The sequence below is a fragment of the Camelus bactrianus genome, chromosome 2, assembly GCF_048773025.1.
Source record: "Camelus bactrianus isolate YW-2024 breed Bactrian camel chromosome 2, ASM4877302v1, whole genome shotgun sequence".
Classification (NCBI taxonomy): domain Eukaryota; kingdom Metazoa; phylum Chordata; class Mammalia; order Artiodactyla; family Camelidae; genus Camelus; species Camelus bactrianus.
Window position 1 is genome coordinate 11,473,956 of NC_133540.1, and position 15,782 is coordinate 11,489,737.

At 40.0% G+C, this 15,782-nt stretch overlaps 1 protein-coding gene across 6 annotated transcripts in view; it reads right to left on the bottom strand.

Moving 5' to 3' along the window:
• LOC141579467 (uncharacterized) overlaps nucleotides 1-15,782 on the bottom strand; it is a 198,487-nt gene that overhangs the window by 25,013 nt on the left and 157,692 nt on the right. For all 6 annotated transcript variants that reach the window (XM_074375746.1, XM_074375669.1, XM_074375684.1 and 3 more), the window contains 2 exons: nucleotides 5,637-5,822; nucleotides 3,078-3,161 (listed from right to left, as the gene is read on the bottom strand). The gene's annotated coding sequence lies outside the window, so the exon portion shown is untranslated. The remainder of the gene's footprint in view (nucleotides 1-3,077; nucleotides 3,162-5,636; nucleotides 5,823-15,782) is intronic.

Below are 15,782 nucleotides of genomic sequence, written 5' to 3' on the forward strand. Positions count from 1 at the left end.
GAATGCAGAGTCTCATCTTCCCACTCCCAGGACTGGAAAATCCTTAACACACACACTCCCCAGCTCCCCTGCAGTGTTCCTGGCACCAAGCATTTCCCATGGTGATGGACTCCAGTTCTCACAGACACAGTGCTCTGTGCAGCCAATGACCTTGATCAGACCTTGATCATCTACCTGCCATGCCCACCAGGCTTCACCATAAAGGTAGGAAAGCTGGCTTTCAAGTGCATACAAAGCCACCCCTGGTCTAACGTGGGCTCTTCTGGGGCTTCTCCAGCCTAAATGCAGCCATAAAAGTGCTCAGAGTTTGTACATGAGCCACACTACCTCTCTCCATCTGTCTCCACACCTATACTTCTTAGCTATGACCATTTTGATAATATTGGAAACAAATTTTTAAAAACACAAAAGAAAGGATCCTCGAACAATTACTTAATACTTACAATTTTAAATGATTTTTTACAAAGTGAGTATTTACAAACCGAATCTGCCTTCCTAGGTGTCAGTTTAAACAGTTAAAAAATATAATAGCAAAAAATTCTCACTTACAAAATTAACAAAAACATCAACAATAATCTGGAATAAACTCACAATTAATGCCCATGTTGTACATGGAGAAAACTACAGGACTGTACTTAGGGGTAAATAAGAGGTGTGAATGTAGAGACATCAACATATTGCACGGAGGAAAACAGTTTTGTAAATATGGAAGTTCTCCTAAAAATAATTCAAAACTTAATAAAAATCCCATGAATACCCTTACCTGATTTTTTTTTAAATTGAACAATATATTTTAGAATTCTTCAGGAATAATAAAGTCATAATAATAGCCAAGAAATTTGGGATGGAAGAAAAGAACAAAAAAAAAAAATCGCAATGTCAGATAATAATTAATTTTTACAAAATTTAAGATATAGCGCTGGAGTAAGAAAGTAAGATTGACAGAAATAAAGCATGAGCTCAAAAAGAGACTCTAGTGTACATAAGTATTTTATACATGTGGGATTTCAAATCAAAGAGCAAAGTATGAATTCAATAATTGTCCTGGGACAATCAGAGAATCACCTGGAAAGAACAAATTCTATTCCTGTCATAATGACCACAAAAATAATTACAGATAGTGATGTAAATATTAAAATACTAATAACAGCAAATACAACTCTTTGCTCACATTAATTCAACTTCTCCTTACTATAACAAGTACTATTATCATCTCCATCTTAGACATTAAATAAACCTACATAAGAGATTTATACCATTATAAGAAAGTATTTCTAAGAATAATAACAAAGATAAAACACAAAAGGAAGACATTTACTATCTTAAGAATATTTTGAGCCACAACAAAAATAAACCTACTGAACAAAATGAAACGAAAGAAATGACAAGGAAAAACTCTGTGATAGATGTTGATGAAGACAAGGGATTAATGTTCATAACATACAAAGAGCTGTCACAAAGCAAAAAGAAGCTTCCTCACTTAAATTTGTGCAAAGGACAAAATGGATCATTCACTTTTCAAAAGTCAGATGGCTAATCAGTGAAAAATGCTCAATACCTCACTGGTCATCAAATGCAAACTAAAACAATGAAAAAGCACTTTTGCTCATCTTATTGGTAAATATTTTTAAAAGATATTGTAGTTAGTGTCCATCTGTGGGAGAAAAAACTGTGAGCGACCTTTTTGGAGGATGACATGTCAATGGATATGTAAACTCTGAAAAACGTATGTACACACTGATTCAACCCCACTTCTAGGAATCGTTTCGTTTAGAAAAAAAATCAGTTCAAATAGATATACTGTTTACACTGGTGGGAAGAAAAGCTGAAGTGAAATCATATCCAGCGATAGAGAATTGGTTACGTAAGTAATTCTACATTTCTCATTCCACACTGGAGAAGGAATTTCTAGTCACTTGAAAGTAGCCTGTGATGAAAGTAAATTTCACATCCAGGGACTAAATTTCCAGAAGACTTAACTAAAGGCATGCTCATACAAGATCACAGGAATGTCTGTTAAAGAAAGATGCCAGTCAAACATCCTTTCTGACAGTGGAAAATGGAGAAAAGTTAAGTGTCCACCATCAAGACAATAATGCGGTAAATCACGGTGAGCTGTGGGCACTGAGGGGGCCAGCGTTTCCCCGTGGCCCAGGGCCTTGTCCACAGCACTCTCCCACCAAAGGTGTCCTTGCACAAGAGACCACACCTGCACATCAGGAGACCCCTCCACTCTATCTGAAAGGACCGGGTGAGTCTGGAGTGGGAGGACGTCTATGATATACCCCTGAGTGAATAAAGCGAGCTGCAGAAAACATATAGTATGGCCTTATTTTTCAAAAAACAATATATACACACATATACATAGATTTCTCATATGTATATATGTATGTATGTATGGGTATATATATATGTCATAGGCATAAAGGTCATGAAATATATACACCACATTGGCAACAGCTTTTACACTCAGGAAATAAGGGGAAGGGAGGTAGGGCTCTTTCGGTACCACCACAGCTCTCTTTTCAGTATTTCAGTTAAGTACACTTGGAATTTAAAAGTTTATTTAAGCCCGAAGTAAAATGGACGATGCCTCCACAAGACATAATGCTATACTGGTCATTAAAAATCATGCCAGGAGAGATAGAATATTGTAGAAAAACATGTAATAAGCCGAATGGAAAATGGAGGTCTCCACACAGTAAACAGGCACAGAGTGCTCACTGGTTTTTATGACAGAGCTGATACTCACTGATGAAAATAACAGAAAGTAGATGTTAAAGTGTTAATTATTATTTCTGACTAGTGGGACCTGGATAGCCGTTTTTGTCCCTTTTTTCAGACTTATTGCATTAAATATACATTATTTTTCATCTGAAAAAAGCATTTTTAGATGTGTAGTACCACACATTGGAGAATAATACACGAGTACTTACAGAAACAAATAACTAGGAGACACTGCAGCAGCGCCACACAATGTAAAACGGGCGATCCTGATTAACACCATGCAGTTACATAAGGACACACAAAGTGAGAGCACCTGCTGTAACAGGGCGCGGACCCCTTCTATTTGTTACCTGTGTCTTCAGGGCTGAGGCAGTTCTGAGCATGGCCAGTGTCAGTGTTGGTGTCTGGATGGATGCCACTGGATGTGAGGGAACCTGCAAGCCGAGAGGAATAACAGAAATCATCCTCTGCCTTTTCTGTCTTGTTTCTTTGTTACTTTAAAAGAGAGGCATAAATAAGATAAACTGTGTATCTTCCCTACTGAAATTTCAGTAATGAAACCGTTTTCAAAGTGTTCACAACTTTATTCTGCCTATAACCGTCTTTTCATCAAAGCTTCATATTTATTAAATGTTAATTAACTCAGTTAATTAACTCCCTGTTGAAACTTTCTACTATAGAACATGAAATGCACTATGTGAAAGAACCACTCCTGCAGTGACTAGCTTGGCTGTCTTGACGGCAGTGCAGTCAGCCCCCAATATCCCGTGGCTCTGAGCTCCTGATGCTGCTAAGAGAGCACGCTGCAGCCTCAGATGGAGAGAAAGTGTGAAAGCATTTCCTGAAATCTACAGCACTGACAAAACATAACTGACAAATCCCAGGCTCCTTTGAAGATGTCATTTTCGGTTTCTGGCCAACCCCCGTCAATGAGCAGAACCACCTCATTCCCGAGCAATGGCACTCACTTGGTAAGGAGATCTGGAGAAATTTCCAGGTATAGAATGTAACCAACTATACGTAGAACTCTGACAAAAGAAACAATGCAATACCCTGATTTTGGAAGACACTCAAAATATTCTCCTAAGCCTTTGTAGCTGGAAAGGTTGGGCTTCTCCTGAGCCACTTATTTATTTCACAGCCAGTGAGCATCTCCCACAAACCCTGTTAAACTGTGTCTGCTGGGAGCCACAGGCACACTCTTGCTGTCGATCTTATAAGTCACAGGGCAGATGTGTGTGTCTCACGGCTGCAACCCTCACACAGGCTCGCCTCCTAGCCTCACAGTTTGAACTTAGCCCCATTTTCTAACCTGTTTATTTGGTATCTGTTCTTCTGTAAGCTGCCTGAAATGCTTTTTGGAACAAGTCAGAAGAATGAGTGGGTAGAGAAATGGACAGATGGGCAGGTGAGAGATGGGCAGACCGAAAGAGAGACTCCAAGAAAAGGGGAACAAATAAAATTTCCTGTGCAAAACCCTCTTCTAGACAGGGAAGAAAAAAACCACGGAGAAGAGTGAAGAGGCAGGTAACTTAGGACTGTTTCCTGGATTCCATGAAAAGTCACACCAAGAGATGAGAGGGTAGAACTATAAATAATAAAAGAAAAAAAGCACACATGCTTGAAAAATATATCTACAATATGTACTTTCTAAAGAATAGATTCAAATCAGCAGGGCCCAATACCACAATCCTTGGGTATTTACAGAAATGAGAATCCCATCTCCAAACCACAAGGCATCCCTTTGGAGCACTGAGAGTCTACACGGGGCAGTCATAAAGCCATCACCGCAAAATTTATGCTATCCTGCACTTACGAGGAACGAGCAGTTGTGCACGCGTGACAGTTACACCCCACAGCACCTCTATGGGGGAGGGAAGCCTAGCGAGCCCCATCTCTGCAGGACAGAAAACCAGTCCTGGAGAGCCTAAGCCAACCTACCAGTTCTCCATCTCACAGGACTGGTCACTCCAGAGCATGACTCGAACTCGGACACACGTCTGTAAGCACGATATTATCATGCTTTGTGTGATTTTTGTGTGTATAATACATTTGTTTCTGGCATGAAAGGATATTTAATAAATGATTCATTGTCTTGTCTATCTCATTAGCTCACAATCAATCTTTATACTGTTGAATTGTTCTCTTTTCCACTGGAAAACGGAACGGAAAAAGCGGGGGTCAGAATGAGGTGGAGCTCCATTCTTTATCTGGTATCTCATCTCATCCAAGTCCCCAACCAGGGAGAAGGAGCCAATGTTCTCTTCATCTTTTAAAGAGAGGGCTCCACTGATGATGACTTACTCAACCCAAAAACCAAGGCTGGGGGAAGGGCACATGTAGCAACCAGAGCAGTATCAGATGTAGGAAAGTGAAGAGAGCTCACGGGAGGGCTCAGGGGGTTAGCCTGATTTAATTACAATCGATAAAAAATACCACACTGTAAAAATACTAGCATGAAATGGATTTGTTCTTTCTTGACATCTACCAAGTTTCCACAGCCCACATGTAACATTATCGTGAACCAGTGAAAGGAAGAGTCTACAGATAGGGAAAATCAATGCCACAGGCAGGCTGAAACCCAGGCTGGAATTTAGGAAGAGAAAGGGCATAGTTAAGAATTGGGGAAAGGCTGGAGGAAAAAATCACAAGGACTCTCAAGCATCATCCTACAATCATATAATCATTCATTCAAGAGAGAGTTACTGAGGTCCTATTTTGTGCAAGATTGTACACAAGGCAAAGCAAGAGCGCAGCGACCATGTTGGCAGCAAGGGGCAGGGCTAAATTACACTTCTGATCCCGGTACCTTGCACACTTGTTCTCAGTATAAAGGCAAAGAAAAAAAGTAAAATAATATTCTGTAAACTCAAAGCATTGCTGAAAAAAATTAAAGAAGACCTAAATACCTGGACAGACACGCCACGTACATTCCTGGATCAGAAGACAGTGCTCTTGGAATGGCAGCGCTCCCCAGAGTGATCCGTATATTCTACGTGGTCTCGATCACAATCCCAGTGGGCTCCTCTGCAGTAACTGACTAGCTGCTGTTATAATTCATATCGGAATTCGAGGGTCTCAGTAACCAAAACGATCTTGAAAAAGAAGAACAACATGAGAGGACTTGTAATTCTCAATTTGAAACTTTACAATTGTATCTCTAGGTGAGATTAGAGGCCATTTTTAAGTTATTACTGTGTTTATCCTTATTTTCTAAATTTTCTAGAATGAATATAATTGTTATAATAGGGAAAATAAAAAGTAAGGTATCTTTTAAAACATGCACACCGATTCATTCATTGGAAAAAAAGTATTTTAAATATAAAGGGGTGAACAAATATCTAGTGAAAATGGACTACTTAAAAACAAGAGTGCATTTACATTTTTCATAAATTGAAAACTGAAAAGCACAAACACATCAAGTTTCTAGGGAGACAAATACAACATATTAACACTTATTTTCAAAAATTCTAATTGAACAATGAAAACTCAAGAAAGGGAAAATCGCGATTGACAGCCAAATGCAAACACATGGAGAGCAAAGGCCTAGAAATCACAGTTCCTTTAACTCTGCTACTAACTCAGTAGGGGAGGAAATTCCTCACTGAGGAGACAGTGGAATCCCATGCATAAGACAGGATACACAGTACAAACTGCGCTAGAATCGGGGGTGACTTTCTTAGAAGAATTCTAAAGTTAGAACATTGCTGAAAAACTATAAATACACTGACAGACAGATTAAAACACACAGTCATATATATTATATAGAAACATATGAAGTCTGCTCCCATGTTACATAGAAATACAAACATATTTGTTCATTTATGGACACTGATTACTTTTTCCCAGGTAGAATATTTCAACTAAAACAAATAATCAATAATACACACCTCTTGTCAAATCTAGTTGATAAGTTACTCTGCTATGTAATCATAATATGCCTAAGATAGATCTAAAATAAGTGAAAAAGATCTTTGTATGGTTTCTTGAACTCTTCTCAACATTCCAAACTTAATTTTAAAATAGATCTGAGCAGTATTTCTATATTATCTTTTCCCTCGTGAAATGACCAATACAGTCTGTTGTCAAATTTCTGTCCTTACAATGATTCACGAACACCGTATCCTCACAAAACTGCTGGACAGCAAGTCACTATCCAGACACTGTGACCAAACAAACGAAACACAAGGAAGACAGTGACCCTATTCTGGAGGGCTTACCGTCTGCGTCAACACCGGGGTTTTAATTTGATTGGTTTGATTGGGTAGCAAAATAAAATCAATCAATTATTTTCTTCTCTGAGCATTCTGTAAGTCATGACTCTTTTCAGTGTCATGAGCAGGAAAGACTTAAGCATGACTTGATTAGGTCAAATAGCAACAATCATCACCGGAGAGTGAGTAATAAGAAGTTAACTGATAGCAATTCTTCTGCCTACATGAGACCTAAAATAAACCTACACTGATATCCGAAAGGAAAATGAGGAGATGAGGTTCCCAATGAGAAAACAAACAAACAAGAAACCAAAAAATGAAAGACTTTTTCATTAACGATTCCAGGCAGTAGTGGAGCATGGTGGTGAAGAGCACAGATGCTTGGGGACAATCATGAGGCTCTGAATTCCCACAGCACTGGGAAGCTTTGACACTCATAACTCAGTGAAATTTTCTGCATCTCAGCCTCCTATCCATAGACTGGGTATAACAACAGCACCCGTCTCCTAGGACGGTCCTAGAAATTAAGATATTTTATATGTAAATTTTAAATAAAATACCTCAGATTTTAAATATTTCCCCAAAAGCACAAGGAAAAAAGAAAACAGAGATAAATTTGAGTTCATCAAATTTAAAACTTTGCTTCAAAGGACACCATCCACAAAGTGAAAAAAACAACACTCAGGAGAAAATATTTTCAAATAATTTATCTGATTAGGAATTTGTATCTCCAAATAAAAAAGAGCTACTACAATTCAACAAAAAAGACAACTAAATTAAAAAATGAATAAAGGATCCGAAATGGTATTTTTCAAGGAAAATATACAAATGACCAATAAGCACAATGAAACGATGTTCAAAATCATTAGCTGTAAGGGAAATCATGTCAAAACTACTAGGAGAAACCGCTTCACACTCACTACATTAGGTTATAATTAAAAAAAGAATAACAAGAACTAATGAGGACACACAGGAATCAGAGATAGCAGCCCTTGCTGGTGAGATGTAACGCTGCGTGGCTACTTTGGAAAACAGCCTGGCAGGACCTCAGAGAGTTGAACAGTTGGTTTCTGAATGACCCAGCAATTCTACTCTGTGGGCACACACGTAAGAGAACTGAAAACATATGTCCACATAAAAACTCCTACAGGAATATTTACGGTGCCATTATTCATCACAGCCAAAAAGAAGAAACAACCAAAATGCCTATCACCTGATGAATGGGTAAACAGAGGGGCCCAGCCATACAGTGGAATATTATTCAGCAACAGCAAAGCATGGAGTACTGACCCAGGCAACAACATGGACAAACATTGAAAACGTTACTCAGTTTGAAAGAAGTCAGTCACAATAGACGGTTCCATTTACATGAATTGACTCGATTTACATGAAATGTCCAGCACAGGCAAATCCACAGAGAGAGAAGAGTGGCTCCCTGGGGCTGGGGGAGGATGGGGAAGATGGGAATGAGTGCTTATGCATATGGGGTTTCCTGTTAGGAGGATGAAAATATTCTAAGATTGACTGGGATGCACAATTTTTGGCATAGAGTAAAAACCGGTGTAAATATTAATGGGTGAATTGTATTAAAACTCTTAAGAACAAAAGAACCTCGGGCCATTACCTTCCCATAGTAGATGCAAATTGCTAACTTTTATTACAGGAAGAAGAAACTGCCCTCAGCATGAAAGCAGGAGATCAGCAAATGTGAGTTAACCGAAATTGGACAAGAGCAGTTCACTTGAAACAGTTGCTGAGTGTATACGAAATATTCAGAATGAAGAAAATCAGTTTGACATCAAGATGAAGCATTCTGCTTCAAATGCAGATCAAGGATTCGGCAAGCCCACCTGCTAGAAATAACCAGAGAAGAAACCTGGTTCTTAAAACAAGCACCACATCCAACAAGGAAATGGTGGTGAGGAAAGCAGTCAGCCAAAAAACTGGAACAGTTTGCTACAAATAATTTCTCCACTGAAATTTCAAAAATAAAATGAAAGTGATGCAATGCTGCGCTGACCTCACGTGAATGGGCTTCCTCCGGTGCTCGACAGTTCTGTAACCCCGAATGAGAGACTCAGGAGAATCAGCATGTCTCCTGGGAGTCCCCAGGTGACTGCCCACCAGCACGCTGACCACCATCACATCTGCCAGGGTTGAATTGCAGAGAAGAGACCAACTTCTGAAAGGCACAGGAAATGTTGGCAAGGGAAAAAATGGCTGCAGTCAGTCCTGGGACAGAGGCCCTGACAGCAGAGGCCAGAAGGCTGCAGGTGAACTGGAGTGGCCCTGGGGAAGGAAGGGACCACAAGGGAGCAGATCTCAATTCTCTTCTCTCTCTCCCTTGGGTAGGAGAGATAAAGCCTGCATCATTCTCACCTGGAACTGTGGGTTATGGCTGGCAGGAGTCCTACCGACACGGAATGATTATTCAAGACTCTGTGGGAAAAGTCCAGAAAAAGAGAAGGAGTAGGGAGCCAACTCCACGAGCCTCTCAAATGCTCCTATATTTACTGTGTATAACGAAAGGAAAAAGTCATTAACAGTTGTGTGATAGTAAGTAGGAACTTGAGGAAAGACGGGTGGAGACAGAGATTGTAGAATCCACAATGAGTACAAAGGCTTAGTGTATCTTTAGGGAAGTCATGGGGTGAGGGGAATAAGATACATTCTTTAGATATGTGAATTAAAAAGCAGACCACGAGACGAGCCAGGTGCTTGTTTTGGGGATAATAGACTATCTAAAAGCACACAAGCCCAGCTTTTATAGCTGAGGGCCTGGGTCCTTGCTTTGAAATGAGCAGAGTGCTATCTAAAGCATCAACTATGCAAGCAAAGCTTTGTCTCTGCTTTTTAAGACAAGGAGACAGGAGTGAGGATGCACAGGCTCCTGCTTGCAAATCAGTTACTAAGCACACATTTTTCTTCTGAACATTGACAGGCGCCTGGGGTCTGTTACAATTTGTTAACCTAATCTTGGGCTCCCTCATGTAACCATTATGGAACCATTATGGAGGACACCCTAGGATAACAAATCCTAGCCCTGGGTCTTTTCCTGCCACCTTCAGACACTCTAGCAGGATCTAGACACATCCCTGACTAACCATCCCACAGAACCACCCAGACTCTTAACTCCTGGCGCTTGAAACTTAATTTTAGCTCTACACAACTTAACAAAGAAAAGTTTAAGAAATAGAAGATATTACATTCTTTTATATCTCATCATATGAAGTAATTTTTCTGATTGCTCTAAGCTGCTTCTAATTGGCAAAGCACCTAATTCTGCAGGTGAATTCACTACTTTCCATTGGGAATAACTTGCCAGTTTGGGCTCGCTGAATTCTATTGGTCAAATACTGATACACTTAATTGATTTCATTGTTCACCAGTTTCAGCCTTGAGGAGAGGGAGTGTCACTCTGTTCCTCAGCCCACCCTCAACTCTTTTCTCATCAGCAACTCAGGCCTCCTGAAAATAAAACAAAGAATTTGTTTCCCTTCTACGCTTTCCACAAACCCAACAGGAAACATCAGCCTGGAGAAAGAATTCAACAAAAATGTTCAAACAAAAATCTATAAAACCTGAAGCAACTCCATCTCTGAATCATGATACACAATGACATGAAAGTAAGTGTGTCAAGCACAAAGCATGCGTGAGCCTGACCACCTCATTTCTATTCTTCAAAGGAAGGAAGGTTTTCATATTTTTTATTATCACTCTTTCTCATTGCTTCTGATTAAGCCAAAAATTAGTTTATGAAATAATTAAGCACTGCAATAACAGATTTTTGTTGTATCAATTATAGAAGGCATTCAGAGGGGATAGGAAAACCCACCATTGTAAAAAATGTAAAATTTCTTCCCCTGTTAAAAACACGTATACAAAATGCAACAGAGAATTCAAATTCTTGCGGAGAGGAGAAAAGCCACAGAATCTAAGCAAAGTCATTACTATGAGTCAATTCAAAATTCACTAGACAAGCATGCTCAAAGCATTCAAAGAATTTTAAAGGCACACTGCAAACCATTCACTTAATTATCTGCAGGCTAGAGGAAGAATTTCCCTCTTTAACAGACAACAGAAATCAAAAGGGTGCCCCTCCAAACAAAGACAAAAGATCAATCAGGTTTTTAACAGTTCTGATAAATTAGCATGTTCTAAAGAACAAAATTCAGAAATTTTAAACATTCATTCAAACCACAATGAAACAAGCACTTAAAAAAAAAGAAAAAAACCCCAAAGAAACTAAGCACATTGATCATGCACTTGGATCAATGAGAACGTCTTTTACCCTTCGAAGAAAGAACAGGCTATAGCCTTTTACTTGAAAATTAACACTACTTTAAAGATAACTCCTAAAACGGATTTCATCATTCATGTTGCCTTGAAAACTCTGAGGCACTTGTATCTGATCAGAAAAGCAATTCTGTGTAATAGTATGTAACAATTCAGCGCCAGTTTGCTTTAGAAGAAAAAAGAAAAGCTACTGTTCCTCAAATCCTGCACAGAGTGTGAAGTGCCTCCCGGCCTCTTTCTCCTCTCGTTTTCTAAGCTCATGCTCCCCAACACTTCTGAAACAAGTATGACAACCTCTTATTTCCAATATGCCAAATGACAAAAGAATATCAATTTATTTGTGTAAATATATGCCTACATCTTGAACTGGAGGAGGAAGGTATCAGAGGGTTACATGGAACTTATTTCTACCTTCCTGAAATCACACACAAACACGTTCACACAGACACAAACACATACACACTGAATTACTGAGCACTTCACAAGCTTAGGAATTCCAACTTCTAGAAGATAACATTGCAGTTAGTTTAAAATACAAAACTGTCAAGTTTTGAAAGACATGATCATCTGCTAAATCATCCAAATATCAACGAGACCCAATTTGCCTTCTCTGTAGAATGTAATTTCCCATGATGTCAAAGCAGACCCTAAGAAGTACTGGATCCAAGACTCGTGTTTATCACTAGCTATTATCGTTTATAAACAAGTAAAGAGATTCAGAAAGGTATGTCCCAACATTTTTTATTCTTATTGAAATAGCATATGTATTCAAATGTCTATACAGAAAATAGGTCCCATGATGGTGTTTAAGAGCTATTTTGTGTATTGCAATATTTATTTTTAAGTGAAGACAAGGAGGGTGGGTATTACTCAGTTGTAGAGCACTTGCTTACCATGCACAATGTGCTGGCTTCAATCCCCAGTATTCCCCCCCCCAAAAAAGTGCTTATTTAAAAATAAGAAAAAAGTTATAAAAAAATGCAGACTAAAAACCACTGCAATGTAGAAGCCAGAACTATAAAAAAAACATGTGTTTCTATCAAATACTGACTATATGTCAAACACAGGGACAACCACAAATCACCCCTGACAACCATCACGTGTGGTTCTCAGCAACCCTTCTAAGTAGACACGGATGAGAAGCCCAGCACTGCGGATGAGGAGACGGAGCTCGGAGGAGCCGGGGACGCTGACCGTCCTGCTCCCCGTGACACCACGTCAGCCCAGGACAATTGCTGACAGAGCTGCAGTGAGGGGACATGCAGCTGCGTGGAAACTTCGGGAGCTGGGAGTCCCAGAAAACACAAAAATTGTTCAGTGAAAAACCAGCTCAAATATATTACACTGTGTCATATTCTTTAAACAGGGAACATGACTGAGACCTTTTTGATGCCTCCGTGTCCTTTATGCCATCATCAGTTATTTGCCCTCACAGCATGACCAGTGATGATCTGGACCCCTTATGAAGTGCACTCAGATGGCAGAGCTTTTAAAGCTGTTTTATGAAGTTTGTAATACTCTGTCTATGCCTCACACAGGCGGTCATCCATCACTTCTCACCAGTGTGGACGTACCACCTGAAATCACTCCTTTCTGCTTTTTAAAATCCCTTCATCTAATCCAGACTTTTCAACAGCAAAGAATCAGCTCAACCACAGACAGTGAACAGCTTTTCACCAAATGGACTCGAACAGCCCATCGGACTACCTGGAAGCCCTTTTCTTTTATTAAACCCACTTCCGGGTACTTCATCATTTTCTGATTGGTGGACTTGGCCGCTGACTGGCCTACTCAGAGAGCTCCCAGCCTCACATTTGGGGGTGGGAGAGGACCCTGCCCTTGGGAGAAATCAGTGAGGAAGGCGGACATACTCCAGTCAGGACTGCACGTGTAGAAGTGCCAGAACATGCTCAGAAATTATACCGTCAGCAACCCTGGGCTCCCATGGACTGGTTTCACATTAACCAAACTCACGAGACACTGATGCAAGAAAACCAGAAACTTAACTTATTAATGTAACAGAATATGTGAAACTATGAACCAGACTGAAATATCAGAGTTCAACCATGAGTACAGTTTCTCCTCCACGGCCTAATCCCGGGCAGGCAGTAACATGGCAACCATGGACAGAAGCAGAGCAGGAAGGGTTTCTAGATTAACTCAATGGACTAAATTTCTGTTATACCAACAGATCTACTGCCTGGAAAACAATTAACGCTAATCACGGTGCACTCTTCGTGGACAGTGGCTGAGACTAGACTGTGAGCACCTGTGTAACTCTCCTTTCCCTGTCCTTATTGGGCAAACTGATGCACAGAGGTACAGAGATCCAGGGATGCAGATACCTATAAACACCCAAAGCCCATCCCTGGGAGCCTCAAAACCAGACAGCCAGGGTTTAAATACCAGCTCTGCCACTTACTAGCTCTGTGACCTTGGCCAACTTTCCCTCTGTGTGCCTCAGTTTCCACACTGTAAAACTGGGATAAAAATCAAACATTACTTACTCGATTGTTGAGAAGATTGAAGGATTCATTTCTGTAAAACTCTCAGAAAAGAATGTAGCACATTATTGGTACTCAACAAATGTCAACTTAATATTAAAGTGATTTACAAGTCTCCTTTCTAATCATCTTCTGTGTTTCCTGGCTAGACTAAGTCCCAAAGAAAATCCTTCTTTCTCCTTTTATAAACTCTTGGGGAGCACCCTTCTGTTCCATACCACCACCTGTTTAAACTGAGGGAGGGGATGCCTCCTCCCCACTCCTCTTGGCCACGGAGAGTGCTTCTCCACACCACAGACCCATGGCCCACAGCTAGCCTTTATCACACTAACAGAGTGAGGTGTGAGTCCGGAGAGACAAGCAGGGTATGTGAAGCCGTTCCTTTCCTTCCAGTGCTGCCACACTTGGGAAGCACACGGGATGCTCAGCTCCATGGCAGGACAGCCCTGTGCATGATGGGGCAGGTCCTCTCAAGGGAAGGCTCGCTGTGGCCCAGTGTTAACTGGGACAGTGTGAGTCTCTACTTCTGGGACACAGTATAATGACACGCATTTTCCCACAGCCCTGAAGTTCATGGAGAACGTGGCTTCATCAGTAAAAATGAAGACATATATCGCCTGCTTACTCTTTTCTTTCATCTCTCAGTTGGCTGCTGGAGACAACATGTGTATAAGTATTTGATCCTATTAAGCCCCAACATATTTGAAGTAACAAAAAATTCTGTGGCTTAACGTTGGTTCAGGGCGACTGTGTAAAAGTTCTGACTTTGCTGATGCTAAATTATGGATATAGGAACTATCGAACCTCCTCAAATATCTTTCATCATAAAACCAGCTTTCCTTATTTTCCTGTTTCTTAGTAATTGCCAAAGACTATCAAAAGATGGCTTCTCACAAAAAAGTAGCTAAAGTTTATGAGCCCTCTTGACATACCCACTGTGGTAAACACTTTACATAATTTCTAATTCTCACAATTCTACAAAGCAGATATGAGCATCCCCATCTCACAGACGAGGTAAATCTCAGAACGAACTGACTTAGGCTCACGTGGCTTAGTGGCAGCGTGTGCACGGAAACCCAAGTAAAAAAACTTCACCCCTTACTATATGTACCAAATCTCCTACCACTAATTAACACACAGCAGCGGGGTCAATACTCAGGGAACCCAGTACAATGTTCAGCTTTAAGGTGCTCCAGAGGCCGCTTCTAGCTGTTTTAAAAATTCCCGGCTCACTGGTTTCTAGCACTGGAAGAAAAGTCCGATTTTGCCATTGTTTGCACAGCAAGTCTGAGATGTTCACAGCGAGATGACAGAATAAATCTAAGATATAAGCAGAACAATTTTTACAGGTAGACAGACATAATGTAGACTGTGCTATTCTGAAGCATTAAGCAAAGAAATCAAAATAAAATAACGTTGTTTAAGCTTTCTTTAACAAATAGGAAAATTAAGAAGGTAAGAAGGTGCAACAGCTCCACCTATGGCTAAAAAGACCTTCCAGGTTGCCGGGAAACATGCAACACAAAATTGCCTGTAGGATCAGAAACGAGAATCAGATAACTAAAAGCTTCTGTAGCACATACTTCACTTTGTTTCAGGGTAAGGGAGGGGTATTCAATATTTAATCTGATATTGCTAATACTCCTGAATATAAACAAAAGACATAGGCTTATGGAAACTCATCTTAGAGGAGGAAAGAAACCAGTCCAGCCTCTTCAGTTTATAGGAGGGGAGACTGAGACCTGGGATATGTCCTCCTGGCAATCGGCAGCAAAGCTCTCCTAGACCTCATGTCTTGCACTGTAGCAAATACCAACAGATCTTTACTAGGCCTATATTCATAAAAGTAACGTCTGTATTTTTCCAACAGTAGGTAATCTAAGTATTTTGCAAAATACTTCTCAAAGAGCCAGCAAATCGTAAAAGTTTGTTGAAATACAAAAACATTTATTTACATATTAAAACAGCATGAGATTTATTCTATTAAAAAAGTTACATGTCAAATCAATGTTTTGATATTTTAAACCTGTTAAAAGTGCAA